This window comes from Labeo rohita, chromosome 17 (assembly GCF_022985175.1).
Source record: "Labeo rohita strain BAU-BD-2019 chromosome 17, IGBB_LRoh.1.0, whole genome shotgun sequence".
Taxonomy (NCBI): Eukaryota; Metazoa; Chordata; class Actinopteri; order Cypriniformes; family Cyprinidae; genus Labeo; species Labeo rohita.
In genome coordinates, this window is record NC_066885.1 from 11730955 (window position 1) to 11752762 (window position 21808).

Here is a 21808-nt window from a genome sequence, read left to right on the forward strand (position 1 = left end):
CTTCTGGAATTTGCAACTGGCTGTGATGTCTCTATAGTGTTTAAACATGAGATATAATTTGTTTGGGGTAAATCTAAAGGCCAGTCTTTGGTCTCATTAATCTATTATTTGTTCCAGAGCAAATTTTTGGCTGAGGGCAAAATCTCATCATGTTATATTTTATGTAAATGTAATGCTGTATATCAGAGCGCTGCCTTTGTACTTTTGACTGAATTGCCTAGCAACTTTTATAATGGCTGTTGTTGTTTCTTAAATATTATTATTCAATAAATAATATTTTATATAAATAATAGGAGTATTTAATAATAGTATTTAGTATTGTGAAATGGTGTGTATGTTTGTGTGATGAAGATTTGCTTCATTTGTTTAATTTCGTTTTACTTTCAACAACACCTTGTAAGATGCAATTATCAGAAATCACCTTTAATAAATGGAAGGATAGTACGACAAAGATATCGCTTTTTCTCAGCAAACATTCAAACTAATGTTTCATTAAATGAATGCTGTATTAGATGCAGGAAATCGCACTTGTTCAGTCCGTCTCTTTCTCATAATACTCCACATATTACACTTCGTTACTAATTCTAAAATGATGTTTTCGAAATAATAACTTGCGCTTAGCTGTTAAACTGTCAATTTGAGATTTGAATCCATGGGGGAAGGAAGAAGTTTGCACAAAAGACATTTTTAAAGACATTCCATTGGTGTTTTTGTATTTACACACTCATGTTGTCGAACTGTTGTATAAACGCAGTATCACACTTGTCACAATGTGCTGATTCTTCTGTTTGACTATTAATTGAAAAGTTAAAGGGATAGTTTAGCCAAAAATGAAAACTTGAAAGTCAGTGGGGACTACATTCTTCAAAATATCTTCTTTTATGTTCAACAGAAGAAAGAAATGTATACAAGTTTGGAACAACATGAGGGTGAGTAAATGATGACAGAATTTTCGTTTTGGGTCACCTATCCCTTTAGATTGTTTAATTAAGTTTTGGTATTAATATCATTGTGCAGATATTTACCATTTCTTCCACACTCTGTCTTTATATGGCCAACTGGAGAGCATCATTACAAAGCACATGATTACAACTCAGTTTATTTTAGAAAAGTAAAAAACAATGAATCAAAAGAATGAGAGCTCATTATTTTTGAAATGCAGGTCTGGCGTTGCATCAGACACACCCCTGGTGTCTTACTAATTTCACTGTTGACTGACCTGGCTAACCAGATTTTCTGTTCCTCCGCACTGCAACATTCAGCCGAAACAAATATCACAAACAACTGAACGATCAGGTCACTTTCTCGCCCTTAAATTCATCCATGGCGATTTCACAGACAAAGCACAATTGTTGGTCAATACCTACACAATAACCTGCATATCATTGGCCAATCCTTTTCTAAGCTTCATGAATGTCTCTGTCTTCTGAATTCCACAGATGTATGCATCTTAAGCACGCTTTATTGCTTTTTGGTAGCCAAACTGAGCTGGGCTGGCCGTGGATGACTGCTATTACATTATCACAGTAGGTGCGGGTAGGCTGGGCGTGTAGGCAGCGAGGGTAGGGCACGGTGCTTTGCCAGCCAGATGATAAGGGTGGTTGAAGCAACTGGCACAGTGTGGAATCATCAGTTGCCAAAGCTGGTGTTTCCAGGCAGCGCATCCTGACAGGATGCCACGGAGCAGAGCTGAAACAATCTATTAATATTCAAGCAGGCAAAATGTCAGGGAAATGTACTCCTCCTCCTTACATGAAAACACATGTACCACATATAGAGGTGAATCCTGTGCAGTAAATATTTAGATTAAGTTGTTGCTTTGCACTGCCATTGTTTTCCATTTAAAAGAGACATTTTCTAGTGATAATGATACATATATACGGGGCGGGGGGGACTAGTTCTTTAAGACTATGTACTGGCAAACCTATCCATGTTGAAAATCATATAAAATAATCTCTGATTTGTTTATGTTGGTGTTTTTGATATGATGTTTTGTATTTTGACAGATTAATACAACTCACTAATAAGATCTCTCTTTTTTCTCTCTTTGCCACTGACAAGATAATTTAAAAAAAGCTATATTTTTCACAAAATATGTAAATGGTTTCATACTGAAATGCTTCGCCCGGATATTTCCTCTGACCTCGAGGCCTAGACACTGTGAATCTCCTTAGGAATAGAATCACGTTTGCTGCTTTGCACTGCCTGATCACTCCATGTATACAAAAAAGAAGACAAAAGCAGTGCAATAAATTACACCGTGACAAGGAATCAGCAAATAAATCACCTTGGGGTGGCCTGTGCACAGAGACTGTGATTCATTTTACTCTCTAGAGGCGAGAACATTTAAGCAGAAACCTTCAGCGCGGTAGGATGAATTGTGTCTGTTAAAACATTGTGTGCTGGATTAAAATTTAATGTCTGCATTATCAATAAAGCACCATATTTTTGTTAAACAGAGGAGAGTTTGCATTACATGTTACTGATGGACTGAGCATGACATCATTTATAAACTAGAACGCTCATGCTATAAAAAAGTTATAATGCTAATATATGTATGAAGATGCAGAGGGCTCAATGTTGCATTGAGAGTCGGTGATGAAAACTTTTTGGATTTGAATATCAGGGTAAATTTTACTTATTTTGTCTTCTGGAAAAAATGTAAGTACCTTCTGTAGCTTCTGAAGGGCAGTGCTAACTGAAAAAAAAATATGATATTTAGGCAAAAAAAAGGAAAAAATTTATACATCTTCATTCTTTTCAAAAGTTTACACCCCCCGGCTCCTTCTGGAGCGTCAGTGAGTGTTTGAATCTTCTGTAATAGTTGCATTTGAGTCCCTCAGTTGTCTTCAAAAGATGGATCTCAAAATCATATAGTCATTGTTATTTCTTATTATATATATATATATATATATATATATATATATGTGTGTGTGTGTGTGTGTGACCCTGGACCACAAAACCAGTCTTAAGTCGCTGGGGTATATTTGTAGCAATAGCCAAAATTATTGCTAATTATTGCTAGTATGGGTCAAAATTATTGATTTTTCTTTTATGCCAAAAATATTAAGGATATTAAGTAAAGATCATGTTCCATGAAGATATGTTGTAAAATTTTTTACTGTAAATATATGAAACTTAATTTTTGATTAGTAATATACATGGGTAGGAACTTTATTTGGACAAAGGCGATTTTCTCAATATATTTTGATTTTTTTGAACCCTCAGATTCCGGATTTTCAAATAGTTATATCTCGACCAAATATTGTCCTATCCTAACAAAGCTTATTTATTCAGCTTTCAGATCATATATAAATCTTAATTTTGAAAAAGTGACCCTTATGACTGGTTTTGTGATCCAGGGTCACGCACACACACACACACACACACACACACACACACACATATATATATATATATATATATATATGTGTATGTGTATATATATATATATATATATATATATATATATGTGTATGTGTATATATATATATATATATATATATATATATATAATTTATTTATAATTGATTTGTATTATAATATATACAGTTTTTACAATTTTTATTTATTAATTATTTAAAATCAATTATTATAATATTATATGGATGGTATGCATATGATACCATGATAAACAGTGTTTTTGAGTTGTAAGTGTAAAAAGTTAGTCTCCTTTTTTTTGTCATTGGAAAGTGAAATGCTTTGCATTCTAGAATTCAGTATTCCATGCAGGTGCTGTGCTTATACTACACATTTCAGGAAACATAACAGGTCATCCATGTTTTCTATGCATATAGAAATGTTTTTTTATCAAAAACAGTGTGTAGTAGGCCATTCTGAATAGCCTGTGTCTCACATTTGTTGCACCAGTAATTTGAATGATGCTGCACACATATGTTCTTGCTTACCGTCTAAAGTTCTTGCTACGGCACTGGTACATTCTCTCTCTCTCATATCGGGACCTTTCGACGCTGACACACCGTCAGGAAGTGCATTAGATACACTTTCCACCTGAGTCTCTTTGTGATGTGCGGCGATCTAATAGCATCTGAATGCAGTTTCGTTGTGCTCACTTGGCTGAGGAAGAAGCCTTTGGACATCCAGTCTAAGACTGAGAGCTCCACGGGCGAGAGAGGTGGATGGGCCCAGAAACATGGCAGCCTGTGATCTCTCAGATGTCTCAAACACTTCAAAATTGCTTTGCCCACTTCAGGCGGCCTCTGCTTTCATACATCCCCCCCCCAGAGTGCAGCGAGCTGCGGATCCTTCACACTGATATGTTGCTGATTGGTTTATTTCACTCCCAGAGACCATGTTCAGATGGCTACGTCTGATTCGCTGAAAGAAATGCATTGGCCCTCCAGTAGTTTGGTTATGTCGCAATGATGTTTGTTGTTTATGGTCTAGCTGGATTTAATCAGGCTTAATTAATTGGTTTGCCCAGTTGAATAAAGAGGAATAATTATGAGCTGCATGGCAAAGAGCAATGAGACCAGACACAAAACAAATTGCTCTGTTATTAACTTTACCCTTATGTGTTTGTTATGCTTCACATCCACTCGTGTCTCTGAAGGTGTTTTTGCATCTCTTTTTTTTAATTTCAAATAAAACACTTGACTGTAACACTATAAGACTTTGTAATAGGCTATTGTTTGCGATGTTTCCAAGGAACTGATTGGGTTACTCTAATTCCTAAACACTCCTGTGCGTCAGTGTTTTTGTAATAGCTACTGCAGCCAACATGGCTTCATGAATATAAATTAATTAGCTCTAGAGCCAGGTGGTATATCAAGTTTGTACAATGTATCTATCTATCTACCTATCTATCTATATGTGTATATATATATATATATATATATATATATATAGCTGTTGTGTGTACGTTTCAGAATTCAGTTTGTCCTAAACATGAGACATGCTTTATATTAAGGGCTTTAAAATAACTAAGATATAGTTAACATGTATAGTTTAAAGGTCCACTGAAGTGCTGAACCACGCAGTGTTATTCTATGTGTTGAGGTAATTTGAAACAGGAAAACAGGGCAGGATATATCAAGCAATCCCGCACCCTTTTTTAAATAGCCAATAGCGTTGGCTTCAGATTCTAGCGAGCATTTGATTGGACATCGTGGATCCATATTGGCAGCCTTCTTAATGCAATTCTCCGCATGATAAACTTCACAAAAATGTATAAAATACAGAGAGATATACCGTAAATCGCAGTTCAGCCAATAAATACAAAGTTAATGAATGTAAAGAAATGTAAAATGTTTAATCTGCGGAATATTTTGTCATTCAGAAATGACAAGTGCATGATTCACAAATATAAATTAATGATCAATTTAACAAGTATATTTAAAGGTGTATTTCTTTTCATTTAGAAATTCTGTGAATAATAGCTTATATTATTATTAATTATTATTATTATTAATTCGCTATATCCGAGCCTGATCTTGTAATATGTACTCTAGTAATCTTGGTTTTATTTATTTATTTTTTTCAGTTTGGACACTCAACTAAACATCTCATTTTGTGCCTAAAGAAATAATGCTGGGTCAGAAAGACTGATTTAACAACACATTAATTCAGCTTACCTTTGTCCCTGATACATTTCCTGGCCTTACCTGCCCAATGCCAACAACAGCCCTAACACATACACACTCTCACAAAGGCAGAGAGAACACCGAATAAATAACTATGAAAAATAAACTGCCTATCTCTCCTGGCTCAGCTGTGTGCTGCCTGGGGGCAGATGATAAATGGAGGCACAAGGCTAAAGCATCATTTGGAACCAGAAGTATCAGTGATAAACCAGTCGGGCTGGACCCCCAACAAGATACCTGGAACACCTACCTTGCATGACACCAGTACAACATCTGGGAGGCAAGTCGCTTGTGTGTTTATGACAGAGAGTGATAGAGAAGGCAACCGATCTATGCGAAAGCGTAAAATTTACATAGATCATTTTCAGATTTACAGATTGTTGAATTTGGGATTTCCTTTAAGTGCTGTGTTCTTACCGCGTGTTTTATTCTTCTTTGCCTGCTCAAATCGGAATATTTAAAGGGTGCATTATTATATGAATAATGCATGCATAATTTACTGAGCTAAGTAGAGAGTCATCTGCCGCAAGGAAGATGAGCTGGCCAAATCTTGAGCTTAGATATCATGAATCTCAGCAGCGTATCTGGCAGGACAAAAAATGATACCTAGACAATCCTTTCCTGCGCAATCATAAATATACCCACTCTCTACATTTGCATACTCCCACCCTTACAGGCTTTTATTGCCAGTGAAGTGGTTTTTTATTGATTGATTCAATAAACCTTGGTGCTGTGCAAAAAGCCACAATGAACAAACAAGATGGTGTTATTAATTAAAAACTTGTTTACTGTGAAGAAAATATTAACGGATTTTGACTAAATAGATGGTATGAAATATAATGCTTGGTATATCATATATCTGAACATAATAATGACAACTAGATTTGCAATACCCTGCTTAAAACAACCTGTGGTTTTCTGGTCTTCAATGATATAAGATGATTCCCAGCCTGGTCAAGCTGGTGTTTAGCTGGTTTAGTCTGACCCAGGGTTATTTTAGTATCACTGAGATACTATTATAGTTTTTTATTAATATTTTGAGTCAGTTTTTTATTTGATATTTTTTGTTTTAATTTTAATTCATTTTAATTTTAGTTAGTTTTAGTAATTTTGCTGCTTGTTTTTGTCATTTTTATTAGCTTTGTTATGTCTGTATAGTATATATACAGTGGGTACGGAAAGTATTCAGACCCCCTTAAATTTTTCACTCTTTGTTATATTGCAGCCATTTGCTAAAATCATTTAAGTTCATTTTTTTTCCTCATTAATGTACACACAGCACCCCATATTGACAGAAAAACACAGAATTGTTGACATTTTTGCAGATTTATTAAAAAAGAAAAACTGAAATATCACATGGTCCTAAGTCCTAAGGCACAGATCTGGCCAAGGTTACAAAAAAATTTCTGCTCCATATAAGGTTCCTAAGAGCACAGTGGCCTCCATAATCCTTAAATGGAAGATGTTTGGGACGAACAGAACCCTTCCTAGAGCTGGCCGTCCGGCCAAACTGAGCTATCGGGGGAGAAGAGCCTTGGTGAGAGAGGTAAAGAAGAACCCAAAGATCACTGTGGCTGAGCTCCAGAGATGCAGTCGGGAGAAAGTTGTAGAAAGTCAACCATCACTGCAGCCCTCCACCAGTCGGGGCTTTATGGCAGAGTGGCCCGACGGAAGCCTCTCCTCAGTGCAAGACATATGAAAGCCCGCATGGAGTTTGCTAAAAAACACCTGAAGGACTCCAAGATGGTGAGAAATAAGATTCTCTGGTCTGATGAGGCCAAGATAGAACTTTTTGGCCTTAATTCTAAGCGGTATGTGTGGAGAAAACCAGGCATTGCTCATCACCTGTCCAATACAGTCCCAACAGTGAAGCATGGTGGTGGCAGCATCATGCTGTGGGGGTGTTTTCAGCTGCAGGGACAGGACGACTGGTTGCAATCGAGGGAAAGATGAATGCGGCGAAGTACAGGGATATCCTGGACGAAAACCTTCTCCAGAGTGCTCAGGACCTCAGACTGGGCCGACAAGACAACGACCCTAAGCACACAGCTAAAATAACGAAGGAGTGGCTTCACAACAACTCTGTGACTGTTCTTGAATGGCCCAGCCAGAGCCCTGACTTAAACCCAATTGAGCATCTCTGGAGAGACCTAAAAATGGCTGTCCACCAACGTTTACCATCCAGCCTGACAGAACTGGAGAGGATCTGCAAGGAGGAATGGCAGAGGATCCCCAAATCCAGGTGTGAAAAACTTGTTGCATCTTTCCCAAAAAGACTCATGGCTGTATTAGATCATAAGGGTGCTTCTACTAAATACTGAGCAAAGGGTCTGAATACTTAGGACCATGTGATATTTCAGTTTTTCTTTTTTACTAAATCTGCAAAAATGTCAACAATTCTGTGTTTTTCTGTCAATATGGGGTGCTGTGTGTACATTAATGAGGAAAAAAAATGAACTTAAATGATTTTAGCAAATGGCTGCAATATAACAAAGAGTGAAAAATTTAAGGGGGTCTGAATACTTTCCGTACCCACTGTATAGTTCCATATATATAGTTTCATTCATTTTTATTTGTTTTAGTTTTAGTTGTTTTAGTGCATCAAGATAAACTAAATGAAAATGTTGCCTTGTCACTTGATAAAATATTTCAAAAAATTTCAGCTTACGTTTGTGTATTTTGTTTTAGTTAAAGAGGTCATGAACTGAGAAATCAAAATTCCCTTGATTTTTGGACATATAAAAGTACTATATAAAATATTGTACTATAAAAACGTCATGTAAATTTCAGATCTCAAAACTTTCTCCTTAGTCTAAAAACAGTTTATATTGACAACAGGTTGTGGAATGTGCCACTGTATGATGTAGGGTGAATTCAGGTTGATGGGACACATTTCCCAAGCCATTTCAATGACAAAAAAGTGTCCCAATCAACCTGAATTCTTCCTAATAGTGTGGCTAACACCACCTCTGCAAAAGATCATTACTTGCTTCTACAACGTTGCATATTTAGCCCCACCCACCGAATTGCACAGCATCACTGCCTGTTTAGCCCCGCCCACCGACTCGCGTTACATTACTGCCTGTTTAGTCCCGCCCATCGATTCACGCATGTAGTGTAAATAACCAGAGGCAAATGCAGGTCTTCAGAGAAAGAGCGTCATAATCTAAAAAACCATGCCCACCAGGGGGGAAAACAATCCAACGCTCTCTATTGACTTTGTATTGCGGGAAGCTGATTCCTTGTCATTTCTGACTTATAAAAGAAAACAAAGTCTAAAAGCTGCTATGTGACAAAGTGTGCAGTAAGCCAAACGAGCGTTTAAGGACACAAAAGTAATACAAATTCAACATTAGGAAAGAGTGGATGAAGTTCCAGACCGCATCAGTAAGAACGTGGTCCTTTGTTCACTTAATTTATACCATAGATTCATTTACAAACAAGGTTTGAATCTAAAAATTGAATCTAATAGACGATGATGTGTCCACTATATTGGATCCAACAATAATATCACAACATACAAATGTGAGTAACTGTTTTTATTATGTGGTCACTATTGCTTTGTCTGTTATTATAGATTTTCTGATATTGGGTATTTATGCTTTTTAACTTAAATCACATCAGTGTGCATCTATGAAAGATGCATGCTGTCAAACATAGACAACTGTTAGCCAATCATAGCAGTGGGCATTTACTTCCGACTTTACAATCCGCCACGCCTATTCAAACAGAGCGTTCTGATGAAGGGGGTTAAAAACAGGACAGAAAATAGCCTATTACTGCTAAATTATGATGTTTTTTGATGTAAAAATCTTGGTAGCATTATAAGTGGACCTCAGAGAACAGTACAAAATAATTTTAAAAAGGCAGTTCATGACCCTTTTAAAGTCACATAATTTATTTAAAAAAGATTGTTTAATGATTTAAATTAATTTAGTAAAAAAAAAAAAAAAACGATAAAACCATCACACAGATGTTCCAGACCAGACTAGGAGACCATTAAACCAACTTGGGTAGGTTTAAGGTTTAAGTTAAGGTTTTTTCCCCCAGCAGTCAAGGATAACTAGATTTGCAATTCCTATGAAAACACCACACTCTTAAGGCTAGATCACAACAAACACCAATTTTGGGGTGTTTTGTTGAATTAGTGTGAACATGGCATTTGTGTTTCCCAACTTTTCCCTAGTTACACTCTAAAGTAGAACAGCTTACTCTATTTGCATACAGTTGTTCGTGTAAACTGTGAAACCCAAGACTCCACTTATTCACCAAAACCAGGTGGACACAGGTGTATCTAATAAGAAAAATGGGTTGCATAAAGTCGTTTCCCAAAATCTCTTTGCTGAAGATCCCCAAATCTCAAAGATTGCCATTTGGTGACACTTCCATTTTTCAATATGTCAGCCACATATTCCATCCCGTTACCAAATGTTGATCTAGTATCTCTGAAGAAATATGCATGTGTGCTCAATGGATGTACAATTAGTGTCAAGCAGTTTGATTTATTCTGTTTGGTCAAGATGTTATTCTGAGTGCCTGTTGTTTATCACTCTTGTTCTTGTGCACATCATATCAAATTTTGCCCTTTAACGGATTCATGCGTCACATGCCCTGTCAATAGTCTCTCACAAAGGCTTGCAATCCATCACCAAAAGAGGTTAAATAATGCACATTTAAATGAGATCAGGTACGAAGGATGCTTACCATGTGCATGAACATTTTAATTTGACAATCTTGTGTACAAAAAGTAAACTTTTCGAGAAGTGTACTTTAGATGCCAGATGTTCTGAAATTAATTTAACCTTCATGATCTGTTTGGGGTCTGAGATGCCTATGAGAAATGATGTTAGACTACATTTAATAGCTTGCTTTAACCGTCTAAACATTTTTGAAAAGACCCTACTTTGTGATAAAACAGGGTTAAGCTTTAAAACGTAAGTCTGTTGGGTTTTGATTAGGTCAGAAGAACTTATTAAAAGAAGTTAAGGGAAAATATAAGCGGCAATTATTATTTTAACACATTAAACAGCTTTGGGCTCTGTTGGACTCCAAACATTAAAGAATAGTAGTAAAATTAAGCTCAATAGAACATGAGGGTTAAATTTTTTTTTTTTTAAATTAATGTTTTTGAGGGCATCCATAAATCCTGCTTTTTAGATAATACGTATCCTCATGTACAGTAAAAAATATTTATATCCAGACATGAAATGAGTGTTATATATGGTTGAAATCCTCAGCGATGGATTAGATCAAGAAAATGAAGTCACAGTAATGACTTTACTCAGAGTGATGGATGTTGTACCCTTCGATAAGTGACCTTTTCAGAAGAGAATTAGGTTACTCCTCTGCAGTAATGGGAAAAAAAGGAAATGTGACTTTGCCAAAAGATGGACTGACACTATCAAAAAAGGCCTGAAAGCTGTGTCTATCTCTCTTTTCTCTTTTGTCAGATCCCCAGTGTGAGCGATCGAGGAGGAAGAGAGGGAACCAAAGAGAATGAAAATGTGTGATTCTTGGCGCTGTCAGTCTTGCGAGATTATCAGGTCTGCGGTTGAGGTCTGCGTTTGCTTGCTGCGGAGTACTTTGTCATGGATTTTCTGTCTTTATCTAAGGGGTGACTGATAAACTGAGTCCTTTTCTCACACCCCATGATGCATTGCCCCATCACCAATCAGAGCTCTCGGAGAGCGCTGAAAATACTGACAGATAAAGTCAAAATGAAAGACGATAGTACTCAATCTGACATGCTACGTTTTTACCGTTACACTGGATAAAGGTGCGTCAATGTGCGCAATGAGTGCGCTGAATGTGATCCCAAATCAGAGCTAAGGGTTTTTTTTTTTTTGAGAGCGAGGGAGAGAACAAGCACAGCTTAAAAGCTATTCAACCGACATTTATCTATTTATTTTGTATATATAATTTAGTATAATTATATTTTGTTTTATTATGTTGTTCTCTAAAACAAAAATTTTAATTAAAAGTCCTGTTATAATTTTCTCAAACTTATGTTTTTATTTATTGATTGATAAACAAAAAGTATTTTGGAGAGGTTTATGTGTCACTTTTTCATACAACAGTGGTTCATAGTGATATTTATATTTAATTAAGACCAATATAATTGGAGAGCTTTGTTAGAGGAGAAGATATGTAGAGATATTAATGATGCATGACACAGTCTGTTTCTCACACAAGGTTTTTCAATGACCTAAAAAGAATTTTAATCTAGTGCATAATTTAATAGAGTTGTATGGAACATTTTATATCACTCTTATGTTTTGTTTTTTTTTCCCCTCTCTTTTAGGAACTCGAAATACATAATCCATGAACTTGCAATGTTTTGAAGAAACCTGCATAAAATAAAATAAAATAAAATAAAATAAAATAAAATAAAATAAAATAAAATAAAATAAAATAAAATAAAATAAAATAAAATAAAATAAAATAAAATAAAATAAAATAACAGGTTTGGAATGACGTGAGGTAAATAGTAAAATATTAAATAGAAGAATGTAATAATGTAATAAATCAACATATAATTATATTGAAATGTTAAATAATATATAATGTAAAATTTAAAATGTAATTAATCTAAAGCACAGTAAATACTTTTACACTGTCATTAAAAAAAATATTTTTCCAATAAATACTGTATATCAAAGAATCCTTTTTAGATAAATGAATCCATTAAATATAGGTAAATCATTTTGTTTTTCACTTTAAGGAGTAACTATTCTCCAGATTAATATTTCATGATTATTAATACCCCCCTTCAACTGTTAAACATGTGAAATATATATTGAAAATGTATACTGACCTATAATGTTATATAAAACAATTTAATGTTAAAGAATGAATGCTTTTATTCAGCAAGGGGCAATAAACTGATCAAAAATAACACGTTTGCATTGTCATAAAAAATCTTTTTCAAATAAATGCTGTTCGTTTCAACGTTCTATTCATCAAAGAATCCTTTTTAGATAAATGAATCCATTAAATATAGGTAAATCATTTTGTTTTTCAGTTTAACAAGTAACTATTGTCCAGAATAATATTTTTATGATGACTAATACCCACCTTCAACTGTTAAAGTAAGGATGTGAAATTTATATTGAAAAATGTATTAATATATAATGTTAGATAATAATATATAATTTAACAAAATGAATACATTCATTCAGCAAGGGCACATTAAATTGATCAAAAACAACGGTAAAGACTTTTGCATTGTCATCAAAAAATCTTTTTCAAATAAATGCTGTTCTTTTGAACCTGAAATAACAGATTTTACATTTTTAGATGAATAATCCATTAAATAACGCTAACTCATTTTGTTTTTTGGTTTAATGAGTAACTATTCTCCAGATGAATATTTCATGATGACTTATACCCGCCTTCAACTGTTAAAGTAAATATGTGAATTTAATTGCACTCATATGTGCTAATTGCTGATCAAGGCACAGTTAATGAAGAGCTTAATGTTCCTTCGATATGCTAATTATAGCACTCATGTATCAAAGGACTGTCAGGCTGACAAGTGACCTTCATTCACGCAGATCAGGAGATTGGACCTTTCCAGAAGAAAAACACGGCTTTGCATTCATTGTGAGCAAACAAAAAGCAAACTTCCAAAACCACTGGCTGGAAAAGCTAATATAAGGCTTGTTATTTTAGCCGTGTGCAGTGACTTGTATTTTTAATGTATAGGGTTCAAGACTTGCATTAGCACGCTTTGCCTCGTGGGTTTCTGGAGTTCATGGTGGTAAACAAGACTCAAATATTACTTCTATCTTCATTTTTGACAATATTTCAACTTGCTGGACCTATTGGGCTCTTTTTTCTTGTACGCTATTTCTGAACATGAACTGCTGTACACAATACTACTTTATTAAAACCTGAGCTTTTACAGTAAAGCAATTTAGGGTCAGGAGTAGGTTCAGCTGTGTGAAACCTGAACCCCAGCCAGTATCGCTGAGGTATAAATGACCTGTGTGATACGATATCAAACATGAAACAGCCCAGTCAGGAGCAATAACAGCTGCTATGTGAATGTCAGTAGTTTAATTCAGACGCCCCCCACGGTAAAGCGATGGCAGGTTGTCCAAGCAAGGAAGTCAGGATCCCAGCCAAAACCTCTAATTGCTCAGCTTTCCTGGCTTTGCGGGCTATTGTTGTTGATGTACTAAAAATGTATTGACCCTCTTGACTGTGGCCTTTACTCTGAGAAAGAAAGCACACGTGGTATTTGAAAAAATGAACCACTGAAAAATGGGATCAAATCGGAAAAAAAACGCTGTTCTTTCAGGTGTTCTTTTAACATCAGTGCATTTCAGCCAGTAATGAAAGTGTGTGCGGTAATTGCGCGATTACTTCCTTGGCATTTTAAATCTATGCTTAATTGTTCCCTTAGTTGTACATGTATTGTGCTATTAGCATTTGCAGGCTGTGCCCTTGTGCATTCATTCTCACTTCACGCTTATAGAGATTTGCTCCTTCCCTATATTTAATTTAAAAACATGACTTTTCAGTTAAAAGAAGTCAAATCTCTATTCTCAAATTTAAAAGTTTTTGACCTCACATTTTATGCACATTGAAAATCATGAAAAATAACTGATTACAACAGGGCTTTAGTTAAATCGAATAAATAAACAAAAAAATTCTGATATATCGATATTGATATGTAATGTAGAAGTAATTGAAGAAGAAGTCTACTTCCAAAACAAAGATTCACATATAATGTACTCACCCCCTTGTCATTCAAGATGTTCATGTCTTTCTTTCTTCAGAAAAAAAACGTAAAAAAAATTGTTTATTTTGAAGCCGCAGTTTAAATGCGACTTCAAACGATCCCAAATGTGGTTGTAAATGATCCCAGCTGAGAAAGAAGGATCTTATCTAGCATAACGATCAATTATTTTCATAAAAATAATACAATTTATATACTTTTTAATGTCCAACACTCTTTGTTTTGCTCTTCCCCACCTCTGTTTTTTTCTGGTTTGCCGACAAACTTCCATCTCATGTTCTTCCTCAACTTCAAAATCGTCATATATCGCTGTTTTGCCTTTTTTGTTAATCTTCTTTGCATGTTCACTTTGCACAGACTGGGTCAGTACTTCTGCAGCAATGTAGGATGATTTTGAAATGATTTTTGAAGTTGAGGGAGAAAATATGAGTTTTTCGACATACCCTAACTGTCTTGAGCCAGAATACATAGAGTCCAGGCAGGGTAAGACAAGACAAGAATTTGAGATTAAAAAGTATTTAAATTGTATTATTTTAATGAAAATAACTGATCGTTTCGCTAGATAAGACCCTTCTTCCTTGGCTGGGATCGTTTACAACCACATTTGGGATCGTTTGAAGCTGCATTTAAACTGTATTTTGGAAGTTCAAACTCAGGGCACCATAGCAGTCCATTATATGGAGAAAAATGCTGAAATGTTTTCCTTAAAAAAAAAAAAAAAACTTTTTTTTACGACTGAAGAAAGAAAGACATGAACATCTTGGATGACAAGGGGGTGAGTACATTATATGTGAATCTTTGTTTTGGAAGTGGACTTCTCCTTTAACAATTTTTTTCAGTAAGGACAAGTAAATAAAAAGTGACAGTAAAATTGTTATAAAAAATGAATAGATACATTAATCAAAATCCTGGAAAATGTATTACAATTTTCACAAAATTATCATGCAGCACAACGGTCATTAACACTGATAATATTAATAATAATAACATGTTTCTTGAGCACCAAATAGCATATTAGAATGATTTTTCCCCAGTCACATTTTCTAGGTTAAATAAACAGTACTTACACTATCAGTAAAAAATAAAAATAAAATTATATCTAGTTGTTTACTTACTTTTTTAAATAAGTCTTCCAATTACAGCCATTATATTGTTCATTCAGACTGATTTGCGAACATGGAATGTGCACAAACACAAGAGATGGGATTTATCGCATGAACCAGTCACAGCCAAACATAGCCATTCATATCCAATCATATTATAAGATAATCAAATATAAGATATTCTGAGATAAAAAACAAATCTGTGGTTCTATTGTGTGTGTCACACCATAGGACATTATGTCACACTAAAGGACAGAAATGATAGTTATTAAAAGATTTCTATTCAATTTTGAACATTTCAAATGAGAAAGAATGTTTAATTTTGATACAAACAATATCAACATGTTTTTTTTTTTTTTTAACAAAACAAAATTATTTTTATAAACAAAATTCAGTCTCGTAGTAATTAATGTAATTATTGCATTTAAGAACACTGAAAATGATATATTAGTTAATATATATATATATATATATATATATATATAATAGATAATAAAAAGGAGTTAAACAAATCTTATTTAATTATATTAAATGCTTTTTAAAGAGACCTGTGACAGGCGTCACACCAGAGGACGTTTCAGCCTTTTGTGTCAATTAATGACCTTGCTATTCCAAGCTAACCTGTCATTAGCAGTTTGCAATGACAAACCGCTAATGCATAATTTTCCATGATTATGTAGTTTAACATACAGTTTTTAATTAAAAAATATCATTTAGGGATGTCACACCAAAGGACAACAAAACTAACACTTTTGTAGTGGTTCCAAAAAAGTTACATACTTGAACAATTCTGAGACAAACAATTCTGAAAAATACTTTTACTTCAAACTCGCTAAATTCCAGCCTCAGCCCAATCAGAAGTTCCAGTACTTCCATAGAAACCTATACAAAGTAGCCAGAAAGAAATGCTAATTTTAAAGAAATACGTCAGATGGATTTAGAGGCTTTTGCATCTGAACTCTTCATATATTTTTGTATAACAAAAGCAGGTCTAAAGAAAGTCATTCTACAGTCTAAACCACTGTTACATACACAAGTAACATACAAACGGCAAGTGTAAGTTACTTGGGCATTGGTGGTCTGGTCTGTCCTGTCTCACGTTATTGATCCACTCTAAATAAAATGAGGGAGTAAGTTTTGGAGGTCTTCCAAACATCCATTCACAAGTCGTTCTCAGTGGGAGCCGAGCAACATGCATCATCTCCTCTCCCGCACACTTTCAGTCCGTCAGCACTAGCTGGCCAGTACAATTGGCCTGATTGACACACACTGCATGGCGCTTTAATCTTGAAGGCCGACAGGGTCAGGGCCAGTGGCATCTCTGTCTCTGTGATCCGGTCCACTCCAATGCTTTAACCTACCTGATGGACAGCAAGGGGCAAGGAGAGAATGCTCACTCTGTCTTCAGCTCTGGGTTTACCTGGAGTTTATTAGTCTTTGTCTGCAGGATGTTCTGAGATTGCTTTGTGCCATGCAGTAACCTGAGCTGTTTTATAGATAAAATCATTCAAAATTTTGATACGATGAGACCGTTTCCTCTGAAAGGAGTCTCATCTGTGCTTCCATTAATGTTTTAATAGGGAAACGGAGAGGAGGATTTTTATGATGATATCGTGTGGAAGATAGAATTTTTATGATCTACTTTGCATAGCTTATTGTTAAAAATTCTTCATTTTTCAGTGCCAGGGACCATTAAATATAATATTTTCATGTATGAAGTCTCATTTTTACTGCATGAAAAAAAAAACTGTTTCTGAACTACCATTCCAGAGTTTGGTTTCATTTCATTCAAGTTTAGTTATTGGAACAATAATTATTTCAGTTATTTCAAAAGTTTACATACACTAGATTCTTAATACTGTGTTTTTACCTGAATGATCCACAGCTGGTTTTGCTGTTTTGTGATAGTTGTTCATGAGTCCCTTGTTCGACCTGAACAGTTAAACTGCCCGCTGTTCTTCCGAAAAATTATTCAGGTCGCTTAAATTCTGTTTTTTCACCATTTTTGTGTATTTAAACCCTTTCCAACAATGACTATATGATTTTGAGATCCATATTTTCACACTGAGGACAACTGAGGGACTCATATGCAACTATTACAGAAGGTTCAATTGCTAACTGATGCTCCAGAAGGAGAAATGATGCATTAAGAGCTGGAGGGTGAAAACTTTTGAACAGAATGAAGATGAGTAGGGTACGATGGGGACAAAGGCGCCCCAGGGTAAAAGGCGCCTTTGATATTATTTTCCTCTAAACCACTAGATGGCGTGGCGTAGCACATTCCAAAACATCCACTTTTCAACATACATGTGCGATATTGGTTGATCCTTGACACGATCGCAGGCAGCAGCGCAAAGTCGATTCTGTGCTTACTTGATCTAATATTTTATGTTTTTAAAAATGTTGTAGATTGAAGTAGCAAATGAGAATTGCTAAAGTTATTACATACATCTTGAGACAAATGTCTTCTTAATGATTTTCAGTTTTGTTTAATATAATTAAAACAGCAATTTTTAAATAACAAAAGAATATGTAAAAGTATGATATTTGGGGTAAAAAGCACCCCTGCTGTTGTGGCTAAAAGGCATAATAATGAACGTGATAATTAATAGAAGGCTGACTTTTACATTTGTTGACATGACATTGTTAGATTCAGATGGTAAATATCATATATTATGTTGGGTGTCCATCTTAGAAATAATCACCATGTTTAGAATGAAACCATCATATTTAAAAACATGCTATTAATCATATCATATAATAAAATATCATTTGTTGGTACTACTGTAAATCTATATTAAATTATTATGGGATCTCCTTCGACGCTTTCAGAATCTTTACATTTTGAAATGATTTTGTTTCTGTATTTTAAAATATATGTTTTATATTAACATATTTTAATGACAGTATATTTATTGAACAAAAAATAATATTTTATTTATCAAAATAAGCAGAAAATAGTACAGACTTTGCTAAAGTGATTGTTTTGAACAAGTATTAACTTTAAAAAAAAAAAAACATTAAACGTTAAAGTATTTGTATCAATACTGTGTGCCTTTTACCCCATGCTAGTGGGCCATTTACCTCGTGTGTGGGGTCATATTCTTCGGACACAGTGAAAAGCACATTTTTTTCTTAGGGGGTGCCTTTAGCACCGTTGTACCCTACATTTTTCTTATGTTTTTTTTTTACTTAGTACTGCCCTTCAAAAGTTACAGAAGACACTTACATGTTTCCCAGAAGACAAAATAAGTTAAATTTACCCTGATCTTAAAATTCAGTTGTACTCAGGGTGAAAACATGGATCTCAAAATCATATAGTCATTGTTGAAAAGAGTTCAAATACACAAAATTGCTGAAAAACCAAAGAATCTGTGGGACCTAAAGGCTTTTTCTGAAGAATAGCAGGCAGTTTAACTGTTCAGGGCAAACAAGAGACTCATGAAAAAAACACAGCTGTGGATCATTCAGGTAACAACACAGTATTAAGAATCAGGTGTATGTAAACTTTTGAACAGGGTCATTTTTATAAATTCAACTATTGTTTTCTCTTGTGGACGTGAATAAAAAACAAGATATATATGAATGTATTTATGCATATATATATATATTTTACCAGTCTTTCCAATGTGAAACCAGAAAATGTAAAAATCTATTGCTTGTTGAAGTTGTCTTGTGTGGGTGGGCCGAACTTGAGTTGTTCCAATCTTTCATGTCAGCTAGTCTATTCTCGAATGTAGTGTCAGAACAATATCGGGAGATTTCAGTACAAGACGCTTTGTGGGATGAAATGTTGTATCTCTCCGGGGATTTAACCTTGCCATGTTCTTGTTCTTACAGGAATCCTCCAACACCCCACAGCTTCCTAAAATTAGACAGATCATTAATTCGCACTGAGATCGTTTCCTCTGAGCCACGCTGGACAAAAGGCACACCGTTTGGTTAATATTTGAATAACACCTCCACTCAAATCCAATGCACCCTATCTCAAATGAATATGCACTACGTAAAATTATGCAGACCTGAAAGCACCGCAGGCATTTCGCTTGTCTTTGCAAGAATAAGAAAAGGGGAAAGGGGGTTATCACACTCAAACCTGCACCGAGACACCTTCATTGATTCCTGTTTAAACACCTCTCTAAAGAATCATTACAATTCTGCCCAACTGAGTCTTTTTCAGAGAACTCAATCCAAAGTGAATTATGCGCCGTCGCGACTACCTGAACCACATTCAAATCAACTGCCATTCTGCGAATGCTCAAGGAATCCCAAGAAGCCTCCGTCAAATCCGCCCTCCAGTTATGAAATTAGTAACAGAGGCCTACGCTTTGTGATTGATCGCTCTTATCTACTGTGTTAGAGTGAGTATAAATTGATCCTGTCGTTTTGCGGTAAATATCACGAAGAAAGAGATTCTTAGTGGCTGTGTACGGTCATTGATCTGACCTCTTAAATCAGTTCATCTATCTCATGTTTAAATTACGCCACAGCTGAGAGGAAATGGACAATCTTTGCTGAGTAGACCTCTGTCTGATTTTCTCAATCTAATTACCAGCATGCACCTGAAAAAAACCCTCCTGCCACATCACATTTTAATAACCAAGAGCTGCACAGGCATTAAACGGCCTTGATTAAAATCTCTCAGTTTTAAGAATTGTAAAAATCAGCCTGTCAAGATTTATAATGAGTTTAGCCTCTTGCTTTCCTTGCGATCGACTTATTTACTGACTTTGAGAAAAGAAAACTATGCGACAAAGGTTAGTAATTCGGTTGCATATGCTTCTGGCTTTTGAAAATGAGCTGGTATATAGACTTGTCAGGGCAGCTGTAGATCAAATTGAAGTAAGTTATGGATTGATGCTTTTAGGAATTAAAAGTACGCATTTGGCACGGCGACACACGGCGTGGTGTGAATGTGTATGTGTGACGATTCTCAACTTTTCAGAGTGAAATAAATTTAAGAGTCTCATTTCCGTAAAGGCGACATGGACGTCTCTGAAAGTGTCAATCCTGAGGGCATTGCCCGGCCCCTGGGCTCCGTCTCAAATCTCTGCACCCCCAACCAATTCATCAGCTCTCTTTTCCTTTCCACTCTAAGATGTCAGGAAGATTTCAGGCCAATACGGACCTCGAATACAGACCCCCAGATTCATTTGCAACAGAGCACCATCTTGCAAAGATCTGCTCTCCAGAAATAACACACATCTCATAGGGCTCTATTAGTTTATTGAGAAGACAAGATGGCTTCCAAAGGGAGGAACTCGGAGCAGGATGTGTCCAATCCATGGGGGATTGCTGGGACAATCTGGGTGAATCATTTCATTTAGAGATGTTGAGGCCATGTCCCAAATGACAGGCTGATTCCCTAATACAAAGATCCACTCCCCTCTGTGCATCACGGATTACTTTTTATTTTTGCACTGCTAAGATTATGTAGATAGATTATGTTTTTGTCATTTGTATTAGTTTTTTTTTTATTATTATTATTTACTAGATAACGTTATTTCAGTATTAGTTCATGAAGTTAATCTAAATAAAAATGAGATGTTTTGGCAACTAGCTGAAATAAAATAAAAAACGTTTTTTATAATTAAATTTTGTAATTTTTGAAAAAAAAATTTTTATTTTATTTTAGTTTTGTTTAGTTAACTATTATTATTATTATTATTATTATTATTTTTAAAATAACCATTTTCTATTTGAATATATTTTAATATGTAATTTATTTGTGATTTCAAAGCTTCCTGTGATTTAAAAATTCTGATTTGCTGCTCAAAAAACATGTATTTATTATTATTATTATTATTATTATTATTATGTTGAAAACAGCTGAGTATAATTTTTTCAGGTTTCTTTGATGAATAAAATGTTCAGAAGAACAGCATTTGTCTGAAACAAAAAATCTTTTGCAACATTATAAATGTCTTTAGCATCACTTTTGATCAATTCAAAGCATCCTTGTTAAATAAAAGTATCATTATTAGTAGTATTAGTACTTTTAAAAAAAAAGTTATAGTGTATAATGTTACAAAAACTTTTTATTTCAGATAAATGCTGAACTTTCTATTCATGAATCTTTCTATTCATCAAAGAATGTTGAAAAAATGTACTCTGTTTTAAATGTTGATGATAATAATAATTATAATACAACATTTCTTGAACAGCAAATCAGCATACACTGTAAAAAAAACAATTTGTTGAGTCAACTTAAAATAATTTGTAACCTGGCTCCCTTAAAATTTTAAGTTCAGTCAACTCAAAAAAAAGTTGGTTCAACCAGAAATGTTAAATTATACTAAGTGACAACTTAGATATTTGAGTTGAATCAACTTAAAATTTTAAGGCAGCTGGGTTACTTA

At 34.7% G+C, this 21808-nt stretch overlaps 1 long non-coding RNA gene across 1 annotated transcript in view; it reads left to right on the forward strand.

Annotated features, from left to right (window-relative positions):
- Positions 1–11445, forward strand: part of LOC127179787 (uncharacterized) — a 53476-nt gene extending 42031 nt beyond the window's left edge. The window contains exon 5 of the long non-coding RNA XR_007829555.1: positions 11054–11445. This is a non-coding gene — a long non-coding RNA (uncharacterized LOC127179787). The remainder of the gene's footprint in view (positions 1–11053) is intronic.
- The last annotated feature ends 10363 nt before the right edge of the window (positions 11446–21808 follow it).